General features: G+C 48.0%; 1 protein-coding gene across 2 annotated transcripts in view; it reads left to right on the top strand.

Moving 5' to 3' along the window:
- Positions 1-26,748, top strand: part of LOC138580989 (serine/threonine-protein kinase NLK2-like) — a 370,858-nt gene that overhangs the window by 47,793 nt on the left and 296,317 nt on the right. The window lies entirely within an intron of this gene.

The following is a 26,748-nucleotide window of genomic DNA, read 5'->3' as shown; positions in this document are numbered from 1 at the left end:
TATTTATAATTGGTGTTGTGACAGAACATTCTTCAAATACAAATGTTTTTATGGCTTTTTTTGTCTTCTGTGTAATTGGTAACCCCTCCGCATTCAAGGAACGAGGATAATTTGTGCAGAAAGAAATAACTAACACCTGGTACATGAGACCCTTCGTTTGCCACAATAGCCCTGTGTTTTGTGCTATGTTTTATTTTTCTGTAGGTTTTTGTAGGGCACTTGTTACTGCTTGTGTACTGCTAGGGCACTCTTACTGCTAGGGAACCGTTTGGGATTGTAATGGTTACTGTAAGGCAGGTGAACAGTACAGGATTTGTAACGGTTACCGTGAAGGAGGGTGAACAGTAATGTCATAGATGAGGGATAGAGATGCCAGATTACCATGTCATAAGGAACACCATGTTCCAGTGTTGTGCTTTCAATTTTTAATTAATTGCCTGGAAGTTGTAGCTTTGGGTCACTTCAATTGACTAAAATGGACAGAAGTAAAAATAAGGTATAAGCAAATCCCAGGAGTGAATTAATGTACACCCTGTGCCATGGAGCCATTGGCAAACCATAGGTGAGGACTGCGTGACCAAGGGGTTCACGCCTCAGGATCTGTAGTCTGACAGTGCATTTGAGTATTTAGGATTTTTTGGAGCTTCAGATGTGGGCGGCAGGGAATTCCACTGATTACGTGTGCAATCGCATTGGCAGTACGTTGTCGGACGCTGTCCATCAGTTGCTGGCAGCACTGGAGTAATGGGCTATTTCAGTGTTGGTTATCTACAACAGATATTTTATTTAAACTGAATGAAAGCAACAGAAATCTCACTCCTTGTCCAGCTAACACACGCCTAATGCACTTTTTCAACTGCCACCATTTGAAGCTTTATGGGGTAGCATTCTGCACTAGCGGGCTACAGTGACCACAGGGCAATTCTTTGCTGTGAGCTTGAACTTTAGCAAATTACCTTGCATTTAAAGAGAACTACTGCTACCGGACAGATACAATGATTAAAACTACAAATATTATTGCACCGGACAACCAAAACGTTTGTGTAGATTCAGATGAATCTTTAAAGAAATGCAAAGAAGACTAAAGCTGTGTTGATCATCAGCTCTCTGCCGTTTTCTGACTGGGTTGAACTGTTGTTTTATATTGGTGCTGGCCCAGCTAGACCTTATCAATTCACTGGTGTATCGAAAACATTACATAGTGTGTACGTCTGGGCAGAGAGGTTGTCGCAACCTCAGGAAAATGACAGCTTAAGTTGGCACTAAAGTACTTTTAGTGCTTTTTTTGTTGAAACCACAGGCGACATATAGCTCTTATGTTAACTTGGAGGTCACATAGGTTGTATCAATGGTATTCAACCAATCGATCAGCCGAACAGCAGTTTTTAAAAATGTATTTTTAACTTGAGAAGAGTGAATATTTAAACTGTTTACTTTTGTCTTTGAGTGGCTTGCGAAAACAAGTCATATATTCTACATGAAATGCTTGAGCACAGATGGACCATGTAGAGAGGAGAAAGATTAAGGTGAAATCTCATTTTAAAATGAACGACCATGATTGAGGGTATTTTGTATACATTAACCCATACAGTACTAATAATCTATAACTTATGCAGCATGTTAACCTTCATAAGCTGTACCAGACACCATATTAAGCAATGCCTTCACTCCAAGTTGAGTTCGTGGGTACCGAATAAAACACATCCTAATGTTTTTAAGCAAAATGTTATCCAGATAGTTAATCAACCAGTCTTAATGGAGTCATTAATTCAATTTACTCAACGGCGCCAAAACTAAGAATTATTCCATTAATCTTCAAACAAATTTGGACAAGAGGCTGAAAAACTAAAGATGTGAATCATGTTGGATTAGCTCAAAATGGATGAAAAGAAATAGATCATGTAATACTCAATCGTGTACATTGGAGCCCTTAAATAAACATGGAGCCAATTCCCCCAGTATGTCATGTGAGAATCTGTGGCAACAATGTCTATTTTCAGTGTACTGCTAAAATGTTTATTTTGGTAGCAGTTCAGCATGTAGACAAGAGAAATGTGTTCCCAATGTCCAGAGGCTGGCATAAACTACTTGCACGACAGTGGTCTCCGTTTGCACATGCATATCAATTTGGTAAGTGGTCTGTCCGTCCGTCCATCTGAGAAAGCTCAGCTGGAAACAGACAGCTGGGCAATGGGGTTAATCCGGTTTAAACAGATTTGTGATGAAGGCTTTGCAAGGAAGTAATAGATAAATGCCATCGTACTAATCTTGTATGCGGAGGTGCACTGCGTTATAGAAGAGGAATAGCATGGAGGCTGACTTACTCCAGGGTTATTGGAATGTCCCATGGTGGTCAAACCTGCTCTTGTGGCTAAACACATTACATTGTCTTGCAACTTTCTCTCTCAAATCCTTAATTTCTTTGTTTACCTAAAATATATCTCATAATCCACACTTTGCAGATCCTTTAAAAAAAGAGAAAACCATATCAGAAGACTCTTTGAGAGCACTATCCTTTTTGGCTGTTGTGATCCCATAAATGTTTGAAGGTTTTCCTCTACAGGCTGTGTTGTTTTTTTGTTTTGCTTTTTTTTATAAAAAAAAGAATAGTTTTATATAGCTACACCTTTTTGGGCTGATGGGCTGACATTGTTCAGTGGCATTGAACAATTGCTGGCATGAATATAAGTGTTATGTAGTTAACATGCATTCAGAATAATGAAGCTTTAACGGGGGGCTGCGTTTAAAAACAAATATTTTTTTTTTAAAAAAGTTAAAGGTATGGTTAAAGAGTAAAGAAATTTCAAATGCAACAATTATATTTCAGCATGTTATGCCCCCTTCTTTTTTTTTTTTTCTTACACATTTTTACTAATGTCTGCCATGTAATATGGACTCTTACCATGTCAACATTGCACCCTTTAAACAATGGAGCGCTAGTTGGGACCTAATCCCACAGTGTAGCTCTGTATTTTAGTCTCGAGTTTATTTCTCTGACTATAGCATCAATTGTGCCGGAGTTAGTTTTGTATTTAACTTTTGAGATGCTTTTTCTTTCACCCGACTTTTTTTTTAATTTTTTTTTTTTAAAAAAACATGTATCTAGTTAATGTACTTGCTTTCCTATTCCTTGTACAATTTTTCATCTGTTTACTTGCCAAACATTAATTACCTGAAGGGAAGATAATTATTTTATACGTACTGGCCATATTTTATTTTGATTTCAATACTCTGTCATTGTTTTTAGTTTTCTTTTGTTACTTGCTACGCAAAGCTGTTTCCACAATTCAATTTTGACTTTGGATGGAAATACTTTGCACAGGGGTATTTGTCTGCGACTGTTCTTTTCTTACTGTAACGATTCAACTTCAGAAAACAACAAAAAACATGGCTGTTCAACTCAAAATGACCAACACAAAATGGGCACTGCCATCGATACCAATCGAGACCGAAGAAAAACCGATGACCATACAAATTCAGGAACCAAAAATTAAAGGGACACAACCCACCAACTACGAATCCCCTGTTTCTGACCCCCCCCCCCCCCCCCCCCCCCAATACTCCACACTTACCTCACATGATCCATGGATGAGTCTAATCTCAATGGTACACACAACTCACACATCCACCATGAAACTAACTGCTGCAAACAAACATCCCAACCACTGGACTTTGTTTATTGATTTTGTAGGGTGCACCAAACCCGTAGGTAACTGGGCGCAGCATAGTATAAAAAAACTTAGCTTGATACATAGGGTATAGTTACACAGTGACATAGTAAAAATAACATAGACAATACTGGGCAAAACATGTAGGATGATACGTCGAGGTAATTCTATACAGGTGGGTCATACATTCTATCTAGGTGCATACAATACTGATGGGTAGCGAATGGGTCATATGTCATTGGAGCGCAGCCAGTTTAATGCATTACATCTGAAGCTCAGGTAAGATTGGTTATCTCTAAGTGCTAGGGGAAGGGTGTTCCAGAATTGGGCGGCTTTCACTGGGAAGCTGTTGCCTCCCGATTTCATGAGCTTGAATCTAGCTATCTCAAGGCAGAAGGCGTTGGCTGTTCTAGTAGGTCATGTAGAAGTTCTCCTGACCATTTTCTCTGTTGGGTAAGGTGAGGCAGTGTTATTCAGGCATTTGTAGGTCAAAGAGATGGTTTTAAGTAAAGTTCTGTCGTTGATCTGTAGCCAGTCGTGTCCGGAAATGTGTTCTCTATTAGGGATGTTCAGGGCGGTCCTGAGAGCGTTATTTTGTAGAATTTGTATTTTATCCAGGATGTACTTATTGGCTCCTAGTTTAAGGCGTTGCAGTAATCCAGTTTTGACATTATTAGGGTGTTGGCAAGGGTAATGCAACTGGTTTTAGATAAGAATGGCCTACAAGCTCTAATGAGTTTGCAGGTGTAAGCTGTAGATGATGCCATGAAATTAACCTGTTTTTAACGTAAGGGTGGAGTCAAGGTAAAACACTAAGGTTTTGACTTCCTTAGCTACCCTAATGGTGTTACCATCAATGCTAAAGGCAGAGTAGTTGGGGGTCAGTTTTTTTAAAACTGAGACCCAAGGATCAGGATTTTTCTCGTCGTTCAGGTAGAGACCGTGGGTTGCCATCCATGCCTGAATGGGGATGTATATTTTATTTACCAAGGCCGTATCTTTGTCAAAGTTGCCCGAAGGGGGAATGAGTGAGTGTCATCTGCATAATTTGTGTAGATGACACCCAGTCTGTCCAATTTGTCAAATAGGGGCTTGGTAAATATGTTATACATAGTTGGTGATATACAGGATCCCTGTGGAACGCCGCATGTGATTTGGATAGGGTCAGCAGAGGCCGATGGAGAGAAAACACACATTGTTCTTTTATCAAGGAAGGACTGAACCCATGCTATGGCACCTTGGAAAAGTGGGCTGCCGTTGCCAGGTATTTACATAGAATGCCATGTCAACCAGGTCGAAGGCTGCCGACAAATACAAGAGGAGCAGCATGGGTGTTTTCATTTGGTCCTTAAGTTCATCAATTTGCATTTCCCCCCACCCGCCCCGCACCCCCCCCCCCCCTCCCTCCCTCCCAACTTGCAAGACCATTTCGCTCTGCACCGCAAGGTCCTTTCCTCATTATTCTACAGTGATCGTACTTTCACTCGATGAGTCAACCGTCTTGGGGCTGAATAGCGTCACCGTGAGCTCCACCCATTGGAGTAGGTCGACAGAGGTGTCCAGTCTTTGCTGGCTTTGGGCATTCTCCCAGGCCCCTGTTTCGGCCTGTGTCCATCTCCGGAGGTCTTCCCACCATGTTACTAAACACGGGGCCTGGGGGCGTTTCCAACACATGGCGATGCGTCGCTTTGCAAGAATGTACATTAGGTCTTTTAGCTTATTCAGTGGCTTGTTCTTCCGGTTCCTGGGGTATCTTCCCAGAATGCATGCTGTGGGCGTGGGCGTATGCACCTCCAGGGTGAAGTCAGCCTCAGCCACTTTGGTTTTGATTAGTGTCCAGAAGGTTTGTATTGCGGGGCACCCCCAGAACATGTGGGTCATATCTGCGTGGGGTTCGTTACACTTGGGGCATCCCCTGCTGTTGGCTTCGTTGAATCTGGAAATGATAGCCAGGGTGAGGTATGCTCTGTTTGTTATGTAAAACTGTATAAGCTGAAATCTGGCGTTTCTAGATACCTTTTTGTGGTATCTTGTAATGGATTCCCACTCAGCTTCTTCAAATTGCTGTCCAAGTTCCATTTCCCACTTTGCCTTGCAGTTGAGGCTGTGCTGGGTAGTACTGTCTAGCAACGTTTCGTAAACCCTGGAGGTCTCGTGGCCCCCTTCCGCCGCCAGCAGGCTCTCGATCCTTTCATGTCCTGTGTCCAAGTTTTCTACAGATGGCCAGCGGGCAGCAACCCTCTTCGCTACAGCATTGTGCAGAAGGAATTGACCTGTGTGTAATCCAGAGATTTCCTGCAGTTCAGCAAATGTCAGGATGCCCTGGTCATCCACTAGGTCCCCCAGGGTGGCAACGCCGCACAGCTTTCCGACTCCCTGGTCTGTTTACCATGAGTGCAGTTATCGGGATCTGTGGGGAGTAGGGGTCTTTGAGGCTCATGGATTTACTGGCTCTTTTCCAAATCTGAGTTCCAAGTTGGACTAAGTATGGGTATTGGTGTTTTTGGCATGGCTCGACCCACAGCAGGTCTCTCAGTAGCAATTGGGCGATGCTTGGCTGCAGCAGGCGGGTGTCTGTAGAAGCGCCATCCACTGGATCACATGTTTTAGCTGTCCGGCCAAATAGTAAAGTTCAAAGTTGGGGACCCTCGGGCCTCCCTTGTCATAAGGTCTTTGCATCGTGCCCAGGGCCACTCTGTGCCTTCCTTCCTGCCACAGGAATTTTCTGCAGAGCTTATGTAAGTCGTTAAAGAATTGATGTGGGATGTTGTATGGCACGTTGGTAAGATGGTAAAGAAGCCTAGGTAATGCTACCATCTTGAGCAGCCCCACCCTGCCAGCCACCGAAAGCGGCAGCCTGCCCCAAAAGTTCATTGATTTCGCTAGGCCTTCCTTTGCCCTGACTGTGTTAAGGATGTGTTCCGTCTTAGGGTCTCTGTGGATCACAATGGCCAGGTATTTAAAGGAGGTGGGTTCCCATTTCAATTCTAGTGTAGGGAGCTTGTCGGCTGCAAGCCCGCTCAAGGCCGCCAGGGGGAACAAGCAGGATTTGCTACGGTTGATGTGGATGCCAGTGATTCTGTGAAACCCCTCCAGGGTCTCTAGAATGTAGGGCAGTGTGTGTTCAGGGTTCCTCAGATAGAGGAGCATATTGTATGCGTACATAGAGAGCAAATGGGATACACCGTCTATCTCGATGCCTACGTCTCCATATTCCTGTCTGAGGTATGCTGCTATGGGTTCGACGGCGAGGATGTATAGCATGGGGGACAGGGGGCAACCTTGTCTAGTACCTCGGGATAACCTCCATTTGTCCGAATACGTTTTGTTGGTGCGCACTCTGGCCTCTGGGTTAGTGTAAATGAGTGTAACCCATTTAATAAAGCTAGGCCCCATCCCCATTTTGGACAAGGTAGCTAGGAGCCACCTCCAGCGAACCGAGTCAAACGCTTTTGAGGCGTCCAGAGACGCTACTGCGCATTTCTCTCGTCTACCCTCGGTACTGTAAATGACATGATGTAGTTTGCGCAGGTTTTCCGTGATGGTTCTGCCCGGCACGTACCCTGTCTGGTCCTGGTGGATCAGGATCGGGATGGCGCTGCGCAACCTCATGGCCAATATTGCCGTCAGAATCTTGCTGTCCACATTTAATAGGGACAAGGGCCTGTATGACCCACAGTCTGTGGCATCCTTGTTGGGCTTTAGCAGTGGGATGATGGTTGCTTCTCTCATGGTGTCCGGGAGGTAGCCTAATTCATACGCCTCATTGAACACCTGGGACATTAACGGGGCCAGTGTATCTACGTAGGTCTTATAGAACTCTCCTGGGAGTCCGTCTGGTCCCGGTGCTTTCCCGGAGGGCAGCGATCTGATGGCGGTCGCTACCTTCTCAGGGGTGACAGGGCCTTCCAGGGACTCTGCCATTTGTTCCTCGAGGTGTGATAGCCTAATGATGTCTAACACATCCTCTATTGCCATGTCAGTGGGGGGGTGAGGGGTCAGTGTATAGCTTCTGGTAGTATTCTGCAAAAGTGCGGTTGATATCCATTTGTGAGTATGTTTCTAGCCCTGCTGCATCCCGGATTTGGCAGATGGGTTGTCTAGAGGCCTCTCGTTTATAAAGCCACGCTAGCAACTTCCCAGGTTTGTCGCCTAGGGCATGGCTTCTTTAAATGTGCTTGTCATAGCAGAGCCTCCCGAGCGCCTCCCAGTGCAGCAGGCAGGCCTGCTTTAGTTCAACTGCTCTGCATATTTGGGCAGGGTCCGATGAGGCTGCAGCCTCTAGGTGTTGTAGCTCGTCTTCTGCACGCGTCAGTTGGGAAGTGATGGATTTTTGGGCGCCCCCTGCGGCGGCTATCATGTCCCCCCTTATCACTACTTTGTATGCCTCCCAGGCAGTGTTGATATGCTGGACACTGTCTATATTTATTTGCCAGTAGGCGGATGTGCATTGCCCTATCTGTTCACAGAATGCCTTGTCTAGTAACGCTTCACTCCGGAGCCTCCATGTGGGTATAGGGGGTCTGGGCGCAGTTAGGGACCATGTGGTCATCAGAGGGGAGTGGTCCGACAGCACTCTAGCCAGGTATTGAGTGTCTTCAAACGCGTCTAAGTGTTCATCGCTAACCAGTATGCTATCTATTCTAGTGTGTACTGCATGTGGTGGTGAATAAAAGGAGTACGCTCTACCCTCAGGGTGCTGTGCTCTCCAGAGGTCGCATAGGGCATATTGTTGTGTAAGGGCCTTTAATATTTTTGCGGGCGGGGAGGGCTGAGAATGTTTACCGTCTGATCTATCCATGCGTGGCTCTAAAGTACAATTGTGATTTCCTCCCCCCCCCCCATATGACCGTGCCATTTCGGCTTGGGCTCAATCGGGTATACAATGATCTAAAGAAGACCGTGGCGTCGTGGTTGGGGGCATAAGTGTTGACCAAGCATAGTTCCTTGCCTTCTATAGTGCAACGTATCTGGACCATTCTACCTTCATCGTCGATGTTGGTGTGCGTCACCTTGATGGGCATGTTAGGGGCTATCCATATTAGCACCCCCCTGGCGTAGCTGGAGTACTTGGTGCCTATTAGGGTCCCCCTCCACACCCCGGCCAGCGCTGCTAATTTCCGTGCGTTCAGGTGGGTCTCTTGTAATAAGGCAATGCCTATCTTGTGGCGTTTAAGGAAGGTGTAGACTCTGTGTTGCTTAATATAACTGTTCAACCCTCTAACATTCCATGTCATTACTCTAATCGCATTAGCCATGAATGTGGTGTGGGTGAGAGTACCTGGGTGGGCTGCCCGGCAGCGTCTGGCTCTTGGTTCGGCGGCCTATCATGTGGCGAGTGAATCTGATCAGTTCCATTGACATCTTTGGGTGTTTTAGTGGTTTGCGGTGTGTTTGTTGGTCTTGAACTTCTTTGTCCCCATAAACATTAACTGTTAACTGAACTTGTAACATAACTCGTCTAGCGGGGTATCCCCCGTTCTGACATTCCCGTTTCTGCCCCATGGACCTAAGTCCCTAGGTGCCCTACGGGCGGGTAATTACCCAAAAAAAGAGAGTTCTAGGGCGGGTGTGGCTTCACCTCTTGATTGTAACAAGTGTGAAGTACTTCCGTGGTCAGTGTGGCTCCGGTTGCATCTGGGTTGCCGCTCTTTATCTAGTAGTTCCGAGTATGTGGTAGATGTTGCTTGGGGATAGTATGAGCGGTCTCATGGGACGGGCGGTTTAGGCTTGTGCTGTTTCGGTTCCCAGTCTGGGATCTGTGCTCTGTCCATCCATCCATTCAGTCGCTTCAGCGGGAGTATCGAATAAATGGGCCTTGTTGTTGTGAAGGACCTTTAATCTGGCCGGATATAGGAGCATGTATCGCAATCCTGCCTTTTTTAGTCTGGCTTTGGTGTGGTTGAACATAGCCCTGCTTCTCTGGACCTGTAGGGTGTAGTCGGGGTAAATGGTGACCTTGGCGGAGTCTGTCTGTATGGAACCGCCCAGCCTGGAGAAGGCCAGGATTGCTTCCCTGTCTTTATAATTCAGTACTTTGGCTATTATAGGCCTAGGCGGATTTCCAGGTGGCGGCCGTCTGGCCAGGGATCGGTGGGCTCTCTCAATAGTAAAGCCTTGAGACAGCTTCCCGCGCCAGTCTCGTGTATAAGTAGGTCTTCGACGTATTTCGTGGGGTCATTGCCTTCGATTCCCTCGGGTAGGCCGATGATTCTGATGTTACTCCTGCGGGCCCTTCCCTCTGCCTCCTCGGCTCTATCTTCGAGGTTCTTTACCTTCTGTACTAGGACGTCCACTTCCTTTGAGAGCTTAGCTTTGGACTCATAGTGTTCCTTCATTTGGGTTTCTAGGGTGTCTGTTCTGTTGGCAATGGATCGCACCTCTTGACGTAGCAGATTCAAGTCTATGGCCACAGCGTCTATCTTATTTTCCATGGTATTCTGGAGTGACATGATGGCCTCCAGAAGTTGCGAATTGGATGGTTCAGGCCCTTCTGCATTTGGTGCCTCATTGCTGGCGTGGGTGGCGTCCGGGCCGGGTGCCCCAGAGGCGGCAAAGGATTCCATAGTGGTCTGTCTATGTTTGCCTCTGGCGTTTTTAGCCGACATGGTTTACGTGGTGTGGCGGCCTGCCGTGTGCTCTGTTGGTAGTCAGGGTGGTAGTCAGGGTGGTCTGGGCCTATAGTTGGTAGGAATGGAAGGGTCCAAGGTTTTTTACGGTAGAACCCAAGAATGTTTTAGGTTACCTGGGACGATGTTGTTGGAGAAAGAAGCATTGATCAGTTTAATGATAACAGGTGCTAAGTCTCTTGCTTCATCTTTAATAATTGGTGCAGGACAATTATCACCTTGGCAATTGGATGGTTTCAATGATGGGATGGTTTTTTCTGTATCCAAAATGGAGACTTTAGTGAAACTGAACGGTACAGGACAGTGAATGGACTCTGCAGGGATAGGGGGTTGTGGTACAGTGTGTTGAAGCAAAGCTTTTTTTATTGGCTTTTTTAGTTTGGAATGTGGACATTTTATTAGCGCATGCTGGTGCACCATAGTTTATCCTGGGTACAGTGTCTGGGGGAGGACTAGGGGATTCCAGTTGGAGGATAAGGAAAAGGTCCTTGGTGTTAGAGCTGGTGTTGGAGATTCTTGCATTGTAGATGTGGATTTTTTGGTTTGGATTATTTCTTTTTTTATATTAGTTAGCAAAATTGGAAAATAGTGTCCTGTTTTCCTCAGATGGTGTGTGGTACCATCAGGTTTTTAGTTCCCTTTTCTTTAGTCTAAGGTCTTGGTGGAGAGAGAAACATGGATTAAGGTGCGCTTGTTGTTCGCTTTTGCACAGTTTAAGCTGGGCAATATCGTCGAGAACTTTAGCCATAGTGTTATTAAACACTTCGACAAAACATGTGAGGTCGGTATTGCTGGAGAGAGTTCAGGGCTGGAAGGATAAGGGGGAGTAACTTATCAGTTGTAATATTTGTTTCTTACCTCTACTTGGTAGAGGTGGAGCCATGATGGTGTCTTTAGCTTCTTGTTTGTCTAGTGTTAGCGAGAAGTCATCGGGTGATGGTCAGTCCAGGATTGTTGGGTTACTTTGGTGATCTCCGTCTCACAATTCCGGTCGGCCACCCAGTCAACGGACCTCCCTTTTTGATGTGAGTTGGTGCAAGGACCTTTTGGGAGAGTCTGTACTCTGATAGGGTTGAAGCCAAAGCCTGGGCATGTTTATCCTCAGGATCATTAAAACCCAGGTTGAAATCTCCTAGGATTAGTTATTGTGATGTATCTTTAGCGTTGTTAGCTAGTAGGCTGGACACGTCCTCTTCGAAGGTCTCAATAGGGTCTGGGGGTCTATATAGCAGAAAGATGGTTAGAGTGCGTTGGTTAGAGATGGGCATTTTAGCCATAAGTAGCTCACAGGATTTAACTGGTGGAGGTGGTAAGAGTCTCATAGCTAGATTGGTTTTGGCTATGGTGGCTAGGCCCCCTCCTGAGTTGGGTCGGTCTGTTCTGAGTAATTGGTAGTTCTCGGGGATAGCTAGAGAAAGGGCATGGACTGAGGCATCCTGTAGCCAAGATTCTGTGACTGCAAGGAAGTTGAGGTTATCTGTAGATGATAGGTCTGCTATTTCGGTGGGGTGTGCCACAAGGGATCTTGCGTTAATTAGAGAACCAGTTATGGTGCAGAGACTTTTTACCTTCTGAAGTTTAGTATGATCGAGTGTTGGTAGTTGAGGAATAATCTTTCTCCAGCATGGGGTCTGGCATGGATTCACATGCTCATGAATATTCCCTGGCGTCAGGCTGGGAATCCTCGGTAAGGAAAAAATCAGTATCGGTATCAGTTTCGTTTCTGATCTGTCTTTCTGAGTAGTAACCAATCGCTGGTCTCTGGGTCATACTGTCCCCAGCCAATGACTGCCCTCTCCCTAAGCCCAGCCCCTGGCATCCATCCTCAGGTTTTTACCGCACGTTCAAGTGTTGGGAGTCCTTGTGCCTAGCTCTCGAGCTTTTACTGCTTTTTTTTTTGCTTTTCAAAGAGATTTATCTAATTTTTCGGTTTAATCGAGCCTCAAGCTCCACCGTTTCTACTTCCGATCAACGGGGACCCGTTTCTGATTTATCTGCGCCCCTCAAGGGTGAAGTTTTCGTCGTGTTACGCTTCTTTGAGGATTCCAGAAGTTTCTGAGGCCTACCTAGCGGACGAGAAGAACATGGCCCAGGAGAAGGGAAGCTCGACTCCCGGCAAACTGTTCAGGATCTGCCCTGGATGCAACCTACAAAATGTGTTCGAGGACGAGCATTTGAAATGCCTTTACTGCCTCCATGAGTACAAAACGCACGTGGAGAAGGACTGTGCGTTTTGCATGAAATGTCGGATCGGACTATGAGGGATTGTCGGACACGTCTCTCCAACTGGCTGGAGGGCAAGAGCCCAGCAGGTGAGAAGAAGTCCGAGTGGTTGAAGTCCTGTGAGGGTGCCTCGGCGACAAGGGCCCAACAGAAGGCAAAGCACTGCGTGTCCGCGTGCATCGGGAGCGCCGAACGGTCTGGCTCCTCGGCTGCCAGGCAGGGCGCACCTTCATCGATGCCATCAACCCCGAGCCAACTCTCTGTCTCGGGGAAGAGAAAACCAGAGAACCCGGCTAAGCTTCTGCAGAGGCCCCGGTCGATCTTGAAGGAACAGACCGAAGGGGAGCGAGGCGGTGACCCCCCCCCCCCTCCTCTCCCCAAGGTGAAGGCCTCAAGCGCACCCAAGGTGGTGAAGCCCTTGATCCCGGCCAAGGCCTCGATTGAAGAGTCGCCGCGGCCCTGGCGAAGCCTGTGGAGGCTATCCCAGTGGAGGTGACCTCGGGGCCCAGAGTTTCCCTGCCTCCGCGAAGGGAATCCTCAAAGACCCCCGTGAAGACCCTGGTGGAAAAAGAGGGGGTGGGGGGCCCGGAGGCCATTACGGACACAACCTTCGAGGAGGAACTGACCGAAAATTTGGAAGAGGCCCAGTCCCAAGGGAGGGATCCCGACGAGGGGGACGACGCGGTTCCTGTGGAAGAGGAACAACCGTCGCTTCGCGGCACGCCCGTCGCAGCCCGAGCCACAATATCTCGGTGGCCATTTTGACGGCAATCCAAACCTTATGCACGGCGATAAGGACGAGACTGCCCCTACCCCCGACGGACGACCCTGCTGAACCAGGTCCGTCGGGAAGCCCTCCAAACAAGAGGAGAATTCATCCGGTCCCCCTCAGCCCTCACAGCATTCTCAGCCTTCGTTGCCTTCCCCAGTCCCACGAGATGACACGGGAACAGACATGGCCACGACGGGGACGGATGACGACAGCGGCGATGGCGGGACTGACCTCCCGTCTCCGATTCCTCGGGCGTCTCTGCCCGACGAAATTGGCTGCTTCCACGCCATAATTACCAGGGTGTCCGAGCTTTTTCAGTTCTGCCCCGAAGAAAAGAAGGAATGCTTCCTCTACCAACGGCGCAGTGCCGTTGCTGGATGACATCTGGGGCGAGGGTCTTGCTCTCCTGAAGAACCCGTCCACAATGCCTGCCCAAAGGGACCGGTACGAGAAGAAGTACCGGGTCCCCGACGGTGCCCCTTTGTGCCTTAGAGCACAAACGACCCCGGACTCAGTCGTCTCGGCAGTGGCCAAGAAGAAAGCGGGGGGGGGGGGCTTTGGCTTCAACTTCCCCACCGGACGGCGAGGGAAAGAAACTAGATGCCATGGGACGACGAGTCATCTCGTTGGTGGCGACTATGATTAAGGCAGCCAACACCCTAGCGATTGTGGCCCGCTACGACAGGGAGTTGTGGTACAAGATTGCCCCCCCTGTTGGACTTCTGACAAGAGGGCAGAGGCCCTGGCGATGCTACAGGAGGGTGAGGTGGCGTCGGACCACACCATAACTGTGGTCACGGACATTGCCGACACCGGTTTCCACCTGTTGGGCAACTGCGTTTGCCATCGATGGCGGGTGTGGCTCAAGGCGATGGATTTCCACCAAGATGTGCAAGCCAAGGTTTTGGACATGCCCTTTGACGGGAACAATCTGTTCGGAAAGACAGTGGATGAGTCACTGTAGGCCATCAAGACCGACAAGGAGACTGCTTGGGCCTTGGGAGTTCTGCATCAATGGTGGCTGCCCTTTCAGAACTCCGGAGGCAAGCAAGGTGCCTCCAAAGGATTCGGCAGCGGCTCCTCGATGTACTGTCAGGCTGCCCGCTCCTCGTCGCAAGAAGCTTACAGGGGACGAGGCAAGTCGGGCGGATCTCGCCGTCGTCGCCAGGGAGGCCAAGGTGGTCAGGCCGCCTCCAAACAAGACTGAACCGGCCGTCGCGCCGGGCCCCCACCGAAGCACCCCGGTGGGAGGCCGGCTGACGAGGTTCGTCAGCGGGTGGGAGTCCATTTCCGACCGTTGGGTGCTGGATGCCCTGGCCCAGGGGCACAATCTGGAATTTCTCAAGAAGTGCCTCCGAATTCCTCCCGTGGCCAGGAAGGAAAACCACGTCCCTCAACTGCTGTTAGAGGTAAGGACGATGCTCAAGAAAGGAGCCATCGAGCTCGTCCCAAAGAGGCTCCGGGGCTCCGGAGTATACTCAAGATACTTCCTCGTCAGAAAGAAGACAGAGGTTGGCGTCCCATCCTGGACTTGCGTCGGCTAAACAAATACATCAAGGCACAGAAGTTCCGGATGGTCACCCTCCAGCACGTGCTGGGCCAGCTGGAGGATGGCGACTTCCTATTGTCGTTGACTTTGGAGGATGCGTACTTTCACATTCCCATCCTAAAAGGACACATAGTTTCTCAGGTTCCTAGTCCAAGGGCGGCACTACCAGTTCAAGGCCCTCCCATTCGGATTGAAGTCGGTGCCTAGCTCCAGTGGCGGGGCGGCTGCGCCTGCAGGGGATCCACGTCTACCCCTACCTGGACGATTCGCTCATCCGAGCAGGAACAAGGGAGCTCGCCGTCGAACACGCAGCAAAGACCGTCCGGCTGCTCACGGACCTGGGATTCTGCATCAACTTCCCCAAATCCCACCTAGTTCCGTCGCAGGTCGCACTGTTTCTAGGAGCCAAGCTCGACACAGTGGCGCTACTGGCCTCGCCGTCTGAAGAAAGGACGAAGGCCATCCTGGGCAAGGTGCAGCGTCTGCTGGCCACAGGCGTGGCCAGAGTGAGGTTCATCAAGTCCCTTCTCGGGATGATGTCCTCTTGCAACAATCTGATGCGCCTGTGCAGGATTCGGATGCGTCCTCTGCAGGAGTTCCTCAACGCCCGTTGGATGCAAGCGACGGGCAGCTTCGAGGACAAGATCTCGCTCAACAATGTATTCCGCCAAGCAATTCGATGGTGGGGCACCCACGCGCATCTCGCAGCGGGCATGGACTTTCAGACCCCAGCATACCAGGTGACGGTGGATGCCTCCCTGGAGGGGTGGGGAGCGCACACCGGAGATCTTCACGCGAGAGGCCTGTGGCTCCCGGAGGAGAGGCCGCTCCACATCAACATACTGGAGCTCCGAGCAGTGTTCCGGGCCCTCAAATCATTCCTCCCGTCCCTCAAGGGCAAGGTGGTGAGGATCTTCACCAACACCACCACCACAATGTTCTATATCCAGAAGCAGGGAGGAACCAGATCCCCAGCCCTGTCCAAGGAAGCCCAGGATCTGTGGCACTGGGCCGTTGCCCAGGGGATGTTTCTGGTACCTTTTCATCTAGCAGGGATAAAAAACACCATCGCCGACTCACTCAGCAGGGAGCTGCGCTCGTGCCACGAGTGGAAACTACACCAGGATCAAGTGGATCAACTCTTCCGGCGATGGGGCAAACCCCCAATCGACCTGTTCGCGGCGGCGACAAACTCCAAGTGCCAGAGGTTCGCCAGCAGGTTCCCCCAGCCGAAAGGATGGGCAATGCTTTCTCGTTCCCCTGGGACGGCCTGTTCCTGTATGTGTTCCCTCCGTTGCAGTTGCTGCTCAGGCTCCTCAACTCAAGAGGTCCCGGTGCAGGATGATCCTCGTCGCACTGGCGTGGCCGAGACCGATATGGTTCCCGGACTTTCTGGACTTGTCAGCGTCCCCATCAGTCAAACTGTCGACAGACGCAGATCTTCTCTCCAGAGAAGGAGGCGCCATTCTTCATCACGACCCAGAGTCGCTGAACTTGCAGGCCTGGCTCCTGCAGCACTAGACTTTGGAGGGTACGATATCCCGGTTGACTGCAGAGAGGTTCTTGCAAAAGCCAGGGCGTCCTCAGCTCTCAAGTGCTATGGACACAAGTGGAAGAGGTTCTCTGTCTGGTGCAGTGAACAGAAGATCAACCCTCTACGGATTACAGCCCCATAACTGCTACCGTACTTACTGTCGCTGGCAAAAGCTGGACTAGCTCATGCTTCCATCAAGATACATCTGGCAGCGATTTCCTGATGCACCTTAACTGCAGGACGGTCGTCCCTGTGGTCTCATCGCCTGGTGAAGGAGTTTATGAAAGGACTGTTTCGATCGTTCCCGCCGGTGAAAGCTCCAGCCCCGGCGTGGGAGCTCAACGTGGTGCTGACCAGGCTCATGGGCCCGCCATTCAAGCCCTTGCATTCGGCTCCATTGAAGTTCCTATAGTGGAAGACAGCGTTCCTTGTGGCCATCACCTCTGCGCGACGCGTGGGAGAGATTCAGACCCTATCCTGCAAGCTTCCATACTTGACTTTCCACGAGACGAGGGTAGTGCTGGGGACGCACCCCTCCTTCATGCCCAAGGTGCCGTCGGACTTCCATCTCAACAAGCCCTTGGTGTTACCAGTCTTTTTCCCATCGCCTTCGTCGCTGGCCGAGAGGACTTTGCACTCGCTGGATGTAGCTAGAGCGCTGAAGTTCTACTTGGACCGAACAAAGAGTTTTCGGAAGACATCACAGAGCTGTTTGTGAACTTTGGACCTGTGAACCAAGGGAAGGCTCTCTCGAAGGCTTCCATTTTCCAGATGGCTCTATGGCTGCATCATGCACTGTCATCCGTTGGCAAACCGACCGTTGCCTGGCCGTCCGAGAGCCCATTCGACCAGAGCGTTCGCTGCTACCATGGCGTTCTTGTCTGGTGTGCCCCTGCTGGACATCTGCAGGGCTGCTACGTGGAGGTCACGCACACCTTCACGAGATTCTACTGCGTCGACCGGGATTCCAGAGTTGGCCAGGCAGTGCTGCGCAACCTGTTCGCTTAAGGTGAGCCTGGTGAGGAGTTAAGAGATGCTTCATGTTGTTTTATGTAATGCTTAATGTTGAGCCTTGCCACTTCCCGTGGTTGTGCATGCGTGTACTGCTATGTATTCTTATATTCATGAGCATGTGAATCCATGCCAGACCCCATGCTGGAGAAGGAACAAGTTACTTACCTGTAACTGTTCTCCAGCATGGGTCTGGCATGGATTCACATGCGAACCCTCCCTCCTTCCCCTCTGCGGCTCTTCGCTTGGTCATACTGCCACTTTACATGCTACCAAATCTGAGGATGGCTGCCAGGGGCGGGGCTTAGGGAGAGGGCAGTCATTGGCTGGGGACAGTACGACCGAGAGACCAGTGATTGGTTACTACTAAGAAAGACAGATCAGAAACGAAACTAATACTGATTTTTTTTTTTTTTCTTTTCTTTTCTTTAACAAGGATTCCCAGCCCGACGACGGAATAGTCAGTAGCATGTGAATCCATGCCAGACACATGCTGGAGAACAGTTACAGGTAAGTAACTTGTTCCTTACGTTAGAGGGTGTGTGTGATATATATGGCGATATTTTAGGCTTGGTCTTCTGGGATAGTCTACTGTGATTTAACATACAGTCATTCTTATAATAGCTAAATTGGTAGTTGGAGCTTCTTCTTGGTTCATAGAGACATAGTAATCTGGCTCGGAGTCTATTATTTCTGTCGGGGTGCAGGCATGGTAGGTAATTGAGTGGCATAGTTGTGGTCGTAGTTGGTATGTAGATGATTGGTAGGGTCAGTATTAATAGTGGTGTCATTGTCATACTAGGGGGCATAGTTCTGGCCTGACATAAGTGGTACTGTAGCGGGTGCTGGTGGGGCATAACCCACATGGGTGCTGGGTAGGCTGGTAAGGCGGGCTTTACTTGGTCAGGGTTAGCTTGTCTGGTGGGGGCTGTTCACCTTTAGTCTAACTAGCTCTGGATATGGGTTGCTGACTGTGTGCTAGTCAGGAGGTGTGGCAGAGCAGCGCTATAGGTGGTAGGAACATTAGTATACATGAATTTGCTAGGTATAGGCATAGGCTACTCGCGTGTGGATCATAGCTAAACGGGCATAGTGCATAGGCTAATCAGGCATTGGAAATAAGCTTGAGGATATCGATTATGAGCATAGGCTAAACAGATGCTAGGCATAGGCTAATCGAGCATAGTACGTAGGCTGATCATGCATAGGTCAAAATATTTCAGATATTGATCATACTCTAAGTAAGTGTAGAGTATAGGCTAAACAGTTGCAAGACATGGGCATAGGCTGAACAGGCAGCAAGCAGGAGTTAAGCAGGCACAGAGTATAAATAGAGGCAATGAGCTACTTGGAGCATTGTAGGCAATGCACAAGCTGCTTGGGCTACTCTTCAAGGACACAGGCTATTATATCGTAGTAGTCTATTTTAGGTGTCGGCATATAGCAGGGAGGTAGTGCTGCTCAAGGTGAATATAGAGGTGCCAAATGCAGTTTACTTGTAGTATACGTGTTTGGTTCAGACCATATGTGTAAACATAGACTATCAAATATCACAGATTATTTAAGGACAGGTATATGTAAAGGTAAAGGCATGCATAACGTAGCAGTGAGAGTATAGCTGTATGACGAGCTGAACATTGGGCTCAGGGTATGGTGCTGAGTGATTTAGACAAGTCGGAAGTGAGTGTCTCTAGTTTGGAATGCCATGTGGTGAGCAGGGGACCTTTGCTGTGTGCATCGGTTTGAGGTTGCACTGTGGCGCTAATCTGCCCTGGTCGAAGAAAGGCTGGGTGCGCGTTGCGCATAAGACACGGATGCGATCACCAGTGTAAGCAAACTAGTGCGTTTACTACGTTGTAGACTCAGCTCAGGGCGTAGAATAGTCGAAGAGAACTTACAGTAGCGGCGTTGTGAAGGTAAGTCGACTTGTTAGGTTCAGCGGCAGCCCACGTCTCGCCACAGACTGGCCTGACCCTTTCTACGCGGCCCTTCCTATGGCCGACTATGTCTTCCGGTGGGGTCTGTGCCGGAAAGTGGATCGTAGCAGCCAAGGGGGAGGCTGTTCAAAATCAAGATTGCCTAGCAACCGATAAAGATGCAGCAGCCATTTTCTGAATGCTGCAGGCTGATGACAGCACTGTGTGGAGATACGTAAGGTAAAATGGGCTTCTGGAAAACAAAAGGAATTTCTAGATGGCAGATTGGGCAGATGCAGGCACAGTTAGGGCAAAGAGGGCTTCACCTGGTGCGGGCAAGGTGTTGGTCGAGCCTCCTGGTTGCTGTGGAGGTCGTTGTGCTTCTCCTGAGCAGTGTGGCGATGCTGGGGAGATGGGGTTTCTGCCCACCTCCATCGAGTACAGCGATGAATGTGGGGGGGTCGACATAGACCGGCCTGACCCTTTCTACGCGGCCCTTCCGGTGAGGTCGGTGCCGGGAAGTGGATCGTAGCATCCAATCGGGAGGCTGTTCAATAATCAAGGTTTCCTAGAAACCAATAAACAAAGATGTTTTGCCTTCTGGAAAGCATATCCCCGGTGTGCACATTCCAAACACACCCAGAAGGCAGACTCGCACAAGACTCCAGTTCCTCCTGGTTTTACAAGCACCAACCGAAAAGCACAACCTCTATTCTTCTCCCACTTCCCTCACTAATGTACCCAACCCACTTTTTTACAAGATCATGTTAGTGCTTGGACACTGTGGCAATGGTAACTAGGTTACGTTAAGTCGTCTTCTACCGTGCACAAATTACAAATGCCAACTCATTATCTGAAGAGTCACTTAATTAGTTTTCTAAAGATCACAGTGACCCGCGATTACCAATTTCGTTATAACCCATCCAGACCTATTGCCCATCAATAGGGTCTTATCCAGCAATTCATTATATTGTTACTCCTACATCCCATCTCCTTGTCCACCCATATTTATGGGACAGTCCATCTGGACATGACTGGAGCACTTTTTTGTTGCACACAAACAGTGCAGGTTTAGCCCTGCATTCCTGTATTGCACCTCTCCCCTCAGTCCTTTTCTGGGAAATGTCAGGATTGGACACTAAGGTAGCACCTGGTAAAATTTAACTTATTGCCTGGTTCCTGCGTTCAACCTTTTTGTCTATACCGCATTATAAATGATATTCCCGTGTGGGCATTCATACGCAGTGGTTGATCTCCATAACCTTTGTCAGGAGTGTTCATGTCCAGAGCATCTTGAGGGAAGACTTCAAGGTGGGAGAACATTTTTCATTGCATTCCTCCAGCTCACCTGAAAGAATTCTTAGAAGAGCAACATCGCTGTCCATTGAGTACTTTTCTTTTTAGAGCATCCCTGCCAAGTGACACATTCCCATGGGCATCTGGATCAGGGAGAGGTCACATAGAGCCTAGCCTTACCGGGGTCTTGTCCCGAGGTACCCCTGGAGACCGGAGGTTCACCTTTCAGGGGCAACCCAAGGTTCCCCTTCCAGGGTCTAAAACAGCCATCAGCGTTGTCTAAGATGCCCATCTTGGGGTTAAAGTTAAGTAACATCAGATTATCCCCAGAAAGGGCTTTGAAGAGTAGGACAGGTCACACAGAGGATCCTGCAAGAGCGTGCAGGTCGGAGGTTCGCCCAAAGTCTGAAAAACAGCATTGCTGATAATCCCTCAAAAAGGGATAAATACACCTGAAATCCTCAAGATTCAAGCCAAGGCATTCAAATTAACGAACAAGCCACCTGGATTATCTTGTCATCCTGTGATGCACTTTATCACAGATCCACTTAAAAACGAGCTGGCGGTAGATCTGTCTTCGGCTAGTGCCTCCCTTTGGAACAGCCTCCCGGCCACCTTGAAACTTGAGGAAAAATCATCTTCGGTTCCGGAAACATCTCAATACCTTCCTCCTTGCTTCTGCCCCCCTTCTCCACTCTTGATCTGTTTCTTCTCTTGGCATTGTGCACCTGGCCACCCTCTGTTCTTTCGGGTCCAGGTATCTGCTCACCCTGCTACCCTCCTGCACTGCCTCCAGGCCACCATCTGCACTAGGATTCTGTATCTGTACCCATACAGTCCCCCTCCCACGTTTCTTCTGCACTTATCAGATATACCTTTCTGACTAACTTTCACCTGCCACTTGCTGGCTGCACTGCGATGGTTTATCGCCCTTATTTATTATTTATTCTATTTAATATTTGTTTTCTCTCCTCTGCCTCGTACTTTCCACTTCCCCGACCCCTTCAATGCACACTTCCCCCATTTTCTTTTCCAATGCACTTGTGCTTTCTTAAATGTCACTGGGCCTAGTAAGATCACTGTTTTTCTTATTTTTTTATTTTTTTTTTTCTCCCTTGTTCCCCTCCCTTTTTGCCTGGTCGCGCTCCGAAACACTTGTGTACAAGTGCAATATAAATAAAATATTTAATTTCGAAATGGTGGCTTCCTTGACATCTTCCACTCCTATGCTCCTTGACGTTACACCTAGACTGTTGCTGAGTGCTTCTTTGTGCAGTGACATCTTTGATCCAAAGGTTCAATGGACCCTACACACCAAACTGGTGTTGCCTTCAACCTTATCCATTATTTCGACTTTATCCTCGTTACAGTATGTGGACTCGTGGCTAGGTTGACCTTCGTGGCAACTGGTATCATTTCAATCTTGGAGGCAGAACCCTTTAAACAGAACTTGGGAGACAGTCCTGGGAAGAGGTGTTTTTCACAAAATTTCAAACAGATTATTTTAACGGTTGCTTGAAGAAATATTTTCCTTAACCAAAGGAGGTGCCTAACCCCCACTCTACCATAGCCCCCTCTCCTCTGGAATAGCATCCTCTGTAAAGAAAGCAGCTCAAACACCCCAACTGGTGGAACAAACGGAACCTCCGGCTGAAAAAGGCATTACTGATAGACAGGAAGCGGAAGATGAATCTTAATTTTCCATCCTTGCTTTCCGTGATCGTTTTGGACCTCGTCCTATTTGGATATTCTGAGGCCTGAATTATGCTCGCTCTCTGAGGTGGGAGTCTTGGCGGGTGCTCTATCCCTCAATCTCAAAATTTGCCACTGTTCTGAACTTTTCCTGTAAAAGGACAGCCTGGCTGTAGCTAAAGAATTGTGGGGAAAACGCACATTCGAGGCCACACATTAACAAAAACAAGATTTCAGATGCAGTTTTCTTCCCACTGATAAGGTATCATTAACAATTTCTGCCACTATGCTCAACCTTAGTAGCAGCTGCTACGCTCCATTAGAAGTCTTTGTTCTTTTACTTCAGCAGTATCTCCTCTTTTGACAAGAGGACTAAATGCTTGAAGGTGCGGGAAAGAAAATGTTTTCTAATTCAGCACTCTGGCTTAAACCAGCCAACACGAAAACCATATTATCTGCGTCCAATTTGCAACTCTGGACTCTGAGTAATATTGCTCAGGAGAATCTGCAGCACATCCTGTAGATGCCTCAGCTAGAGTATTGGCAATAGTTGATCCATGTTGCCAGGAATGGCTACATGCGACCAGATTTGCAAAAGACATTTAGGATAAGGTCCTTGACCTTTCTTTTGGAAGGCAAAGACCTCTTTCAAAGCTCAACTGATGAACACACAAACAGGAAAAACAAGCACCTTAATCGCAAAGTTGCTTTTTTGACCAAACCCACTGGCCGCAAGTCAGCTTTTCCGCAAAGGTCTTACTTTCGCTCAAGATCCTTTGCAGGGTTTTGTGGGTTTCAGGACCGGAAATACAGACAGCCTGATTTTTTTTTTTTTGTTTTTTTTTTGAGGATTCTTACCTACATGTTGCGCTATTGCCCCAACATTGGACATTTTTTTAGTTTCTCAATAGGGGACAATCTTTTTCAGTACTGAGTGCTCCCCTTTTTGTTTGAGCTTAAGTCCAAGAGTTTTCACCAAACTTTTGTTGGCCATAGTGGCCTTCCTTAGACTTCCAGGAGTTGATGTATGGCCTTATCTGGGAAAATTGGCTTCCCAGTTCCCATTGTCCTCGACTGGCAAATCTCCATCGCAAGTATTTACTCCATCCTCTTGTCATTGAACTGGAAGAAATCCTGTATGTTTGTCTCTTAGGACCTGACTTTCATAGGATTCTGCTGGAATATGACAATGGCCACAGTTTTTGTTTAGGTAATATTGGACCTCCATCTGACTTTTACCATTTTCCTGCAATCAACCCACATAATGGCATGATGGTTTGGTTTTGTACGATCGGACTGAAAAGAAAAAAAAAAGTCCCGCCATACAAAACGACCGAAAAATGCGATCACCAAAGGTTCGAACACCAAAAGTCTGAACCTTTGGTGGTAGCATGCATTGCACATAAGTAAAAAAAAAAGACTGCGGGGGTGTCTCCCGCAACACCCCGTTCACTATACTGTGTGGCATAGTGAGCAGGTTGTTGCGGGGGATACCCCCGTAGCACACCTGGAAAAAAACGGGGGCTGCAGGGGTTTCCCTCGCAACACCCGCTCACCATACTTTACAGCATAGTGAGCGGGGATTGCGGGGGGAAACCCCTGCAGCCCCCGTAGTATGTAAGTGTGTTCGCATGAGAAAGGTGCAAAATTTTGGTAGTTTGCACCTTTCTCATGCGAACATTCCGGCGGCGGCAAAATCGGCCGCGGTCGGATCACTTAGATCTGATGGTTTCAGAAACTACTAGGCATAATGGCTTCCTATGTCCTGGTGGTAACATTGGCGAGACTCCAGATGAGGAGAGTGCAATTTCCGTTGAGATTAGCTTGGTCTCGACCAGCAGGTCCTCGGTCTCACTGAGTCCCTGCGACATCGGAAATGAGACCATCTGATTTGGTGGTCCAATCAAAAGAATGTAATGAGGAGAACCCTCTTATCTTGTGCTAGTCCCTTGCGTCACAATTACTACACACTCCCTTTCTCTAGGTTAGGAAACCATGCTGGATCATCTGGAAGTGTTCGACCTCTGATCTCCTATAGATGGAGGGGAAAGCACAAACACTTCCTGGAATTGACATTGTTATTCCGGTCTCAAAACGCTTTTTCATCTGAATATCGAGAAATAAGGAGTGGCTCTTCAAATAGACAATGAAGTATCCATGTTTTATGTGAAGGAAGTGGATGGAACCAGATGTTGTGTCCCAATTCTGCTGGCACTGCAGATGTGGAATGAGAAATCGAGAGAGTAACATTGCTGCAGGTAGTTCATATTCTGGGACTATGGAATTCAGCTGGACAGATGCATCATACCAGCTGTGCGCAAACCATCTACGCAAGCCCGCCCTATAGAAGCTAATGGCTCAGTTTTTGTCACTGGATTCTAGAAAAGGTGATTAGTCCCCTTTCATTTTCTTTAGACCAGGTTATTTAATTCATTTCGGAACTTGCAGCCATCGGGATGCAAATAGATTGCAGCAGGACTTCTCTTTCAACCCTCGGAGCCTATTTCGTCTAGATTTGTTCTGTTTCTCTATGAATTCCAGTGGTGCAGCGCCATTTTAATGGTCTCCTTCATCTTTACTCTCCGGTTGAAACCCCTCATGCTAAATGGGATCCTAATGTGATGCTTAATGCATTATGTCATAAACCTTTTGAATCCATGGCCACTATTGACATTAAATACTTCCCTGGAACGTGGCTTTTCCTTGCCATCACTTTGGTCAGAAGAGTACGTGAGTTGCAGGCTCTTTGCTTTGATGAAACCTTCATATCCTCGGAGTTCAAAAATGAGCGGTTTAGCTCCTGCTTCTAGAATCTGGTTAGCTTGAAACCATCATCTACCAGGAGCTAAATTTGGTTCGCCAGGCCAGCTGGTGCCTTAACAACATGCATATGTGAGATTATCGTATAGTACATATGTAAACATGATGGATCAGTAGGACTCCAAGTTAATTAATGAAATCTACCTCGAAATCCAGGCTTGGATGGCTGCCAACAGCCTATGTCTCAATGAGAAAAAGACTGAGCTCTTGATTTTCGGCACTCAGGCATGCCTAAATAAACTCTACCCGCGGTACATTTCCTTCAATATTGATGGGAATCCGATCAAAGTTGCCAAGGAAATAAAAACTCTAGGAGTTTATCTTGATTCTACCTTGTCCCTAAAGAAACAAGTGCTGTGGCATCGTCTACAGTCTACACCAACAAGGTGATCAATGCCTGTACATTTTATTTGTGCCCCAGCAGTTGCATTACGCTAGCCAGCGCCTTAGTGCTGTCAAAGATTCACTATTGCAACACGCTCTTCCTAGGAACCGCTGAATGGAATCTTAAGAGGCTACAGGTCCTACAAAATGACTCCCTGAGAGCAGCAGTAAACCTTCCTAGATCTAGCCACATTTTGAGTCTCAGATGGAAGACTAACTGGCTGTCGGTGCGCGATAGAATAACTCTATGCACCCTGGCAATCGGCCACAAATGCCTGTACTCGGCTCCTGAAGTACCTATCGGACAAATTCTGCAAATACCAACCAGCTCGACCTACCAGATCTGTCCAATCCCACTGCCTCACAGTACCAAGGTTTAACCTAAAAACAGCAGAAGGAGCTAGCTTCCCAGTTCAAGCTGCCAAATGCTGGAACTCCTTGCCGCTTGCCATCAGATTGGAACCTTCCTTCGGTGCTTTCAGAACCAGAGTAAAGAGCTGGCTTACTGATCAGCCTATCTTATGATGCCACTGTCCATACACTGATGCTTTCTTCTAATTTTTACTTGTGTTATCATTGTACTAATTTGTATGCTCTTGTCATTATTGTCACTAGACCTAGCTGTAATCCTTGGTCGACTTGACTGTTGTTTTCCTTGTATGTATGCCTGTAACACTTAGGCTTTCCAGTGCCCAGTTACCTCAGGGTTTGGCGCGCGATACAAATCTAAATACAAATCGTACATAGCAGCCGAAAGGTTAGTGTGCATCTTATGTGGATGTTAGTTTTGTAGTGTTGTGTACTCAGCTCTGGTTCCACAGTGGTATCTCCTGCTTATTGGGAGATGCCGGACTCATTGGAACTGGTTTTTCACGCCTTCTAGTCGACTTAATTTCGAACCCTGCAACCTTTTAAAAGGACAAAGTGGTGACCGAACTTCATATCAATCAAACCATTTCCTTACCTGTATTCTTCCCAAATCCATTGTCGACGTGGAAAGGGTCCTCCATAACTTAGATGTAATAAATGGTGCTCAAGTTATACCATGATGGGGCAAAGGACTTCAGGATGTCTTAAAGTCTGTTTTTACTACATTTGGCAACTCCAATAGTGGAGCTCAGACCTCTAAAGCTACCATCTCAAGATGGATAGTTTCCTTAATTTCAGCACTTATTCAGTTTTAGGCCTCCCTTCACTTAAAACTCTTCATGCCCATTTGGTTTAAGCAAAGGTGGCTTCATTTACTTAAAAAAA

This window comes from Ambystoma mexicanum, chromosome 3p, assembly GCF_040938575.1.
Source record: "Ambystoma mexicanum isolate Mex_15411 chromosome 3p, UKY_AmexF1_1, whole genome shotgun sequence".
In the NCBI taxonomy this organism is placed as follows: Eukaryota; Metazoa; Chordata; class Amphibia; order Caudata; family Ambystomatidae; genus Ambystoma; species Ambystoma mexicanum.
This window is presented reverse-complemented; position numbering and strand designations above follow the sequence as displayed.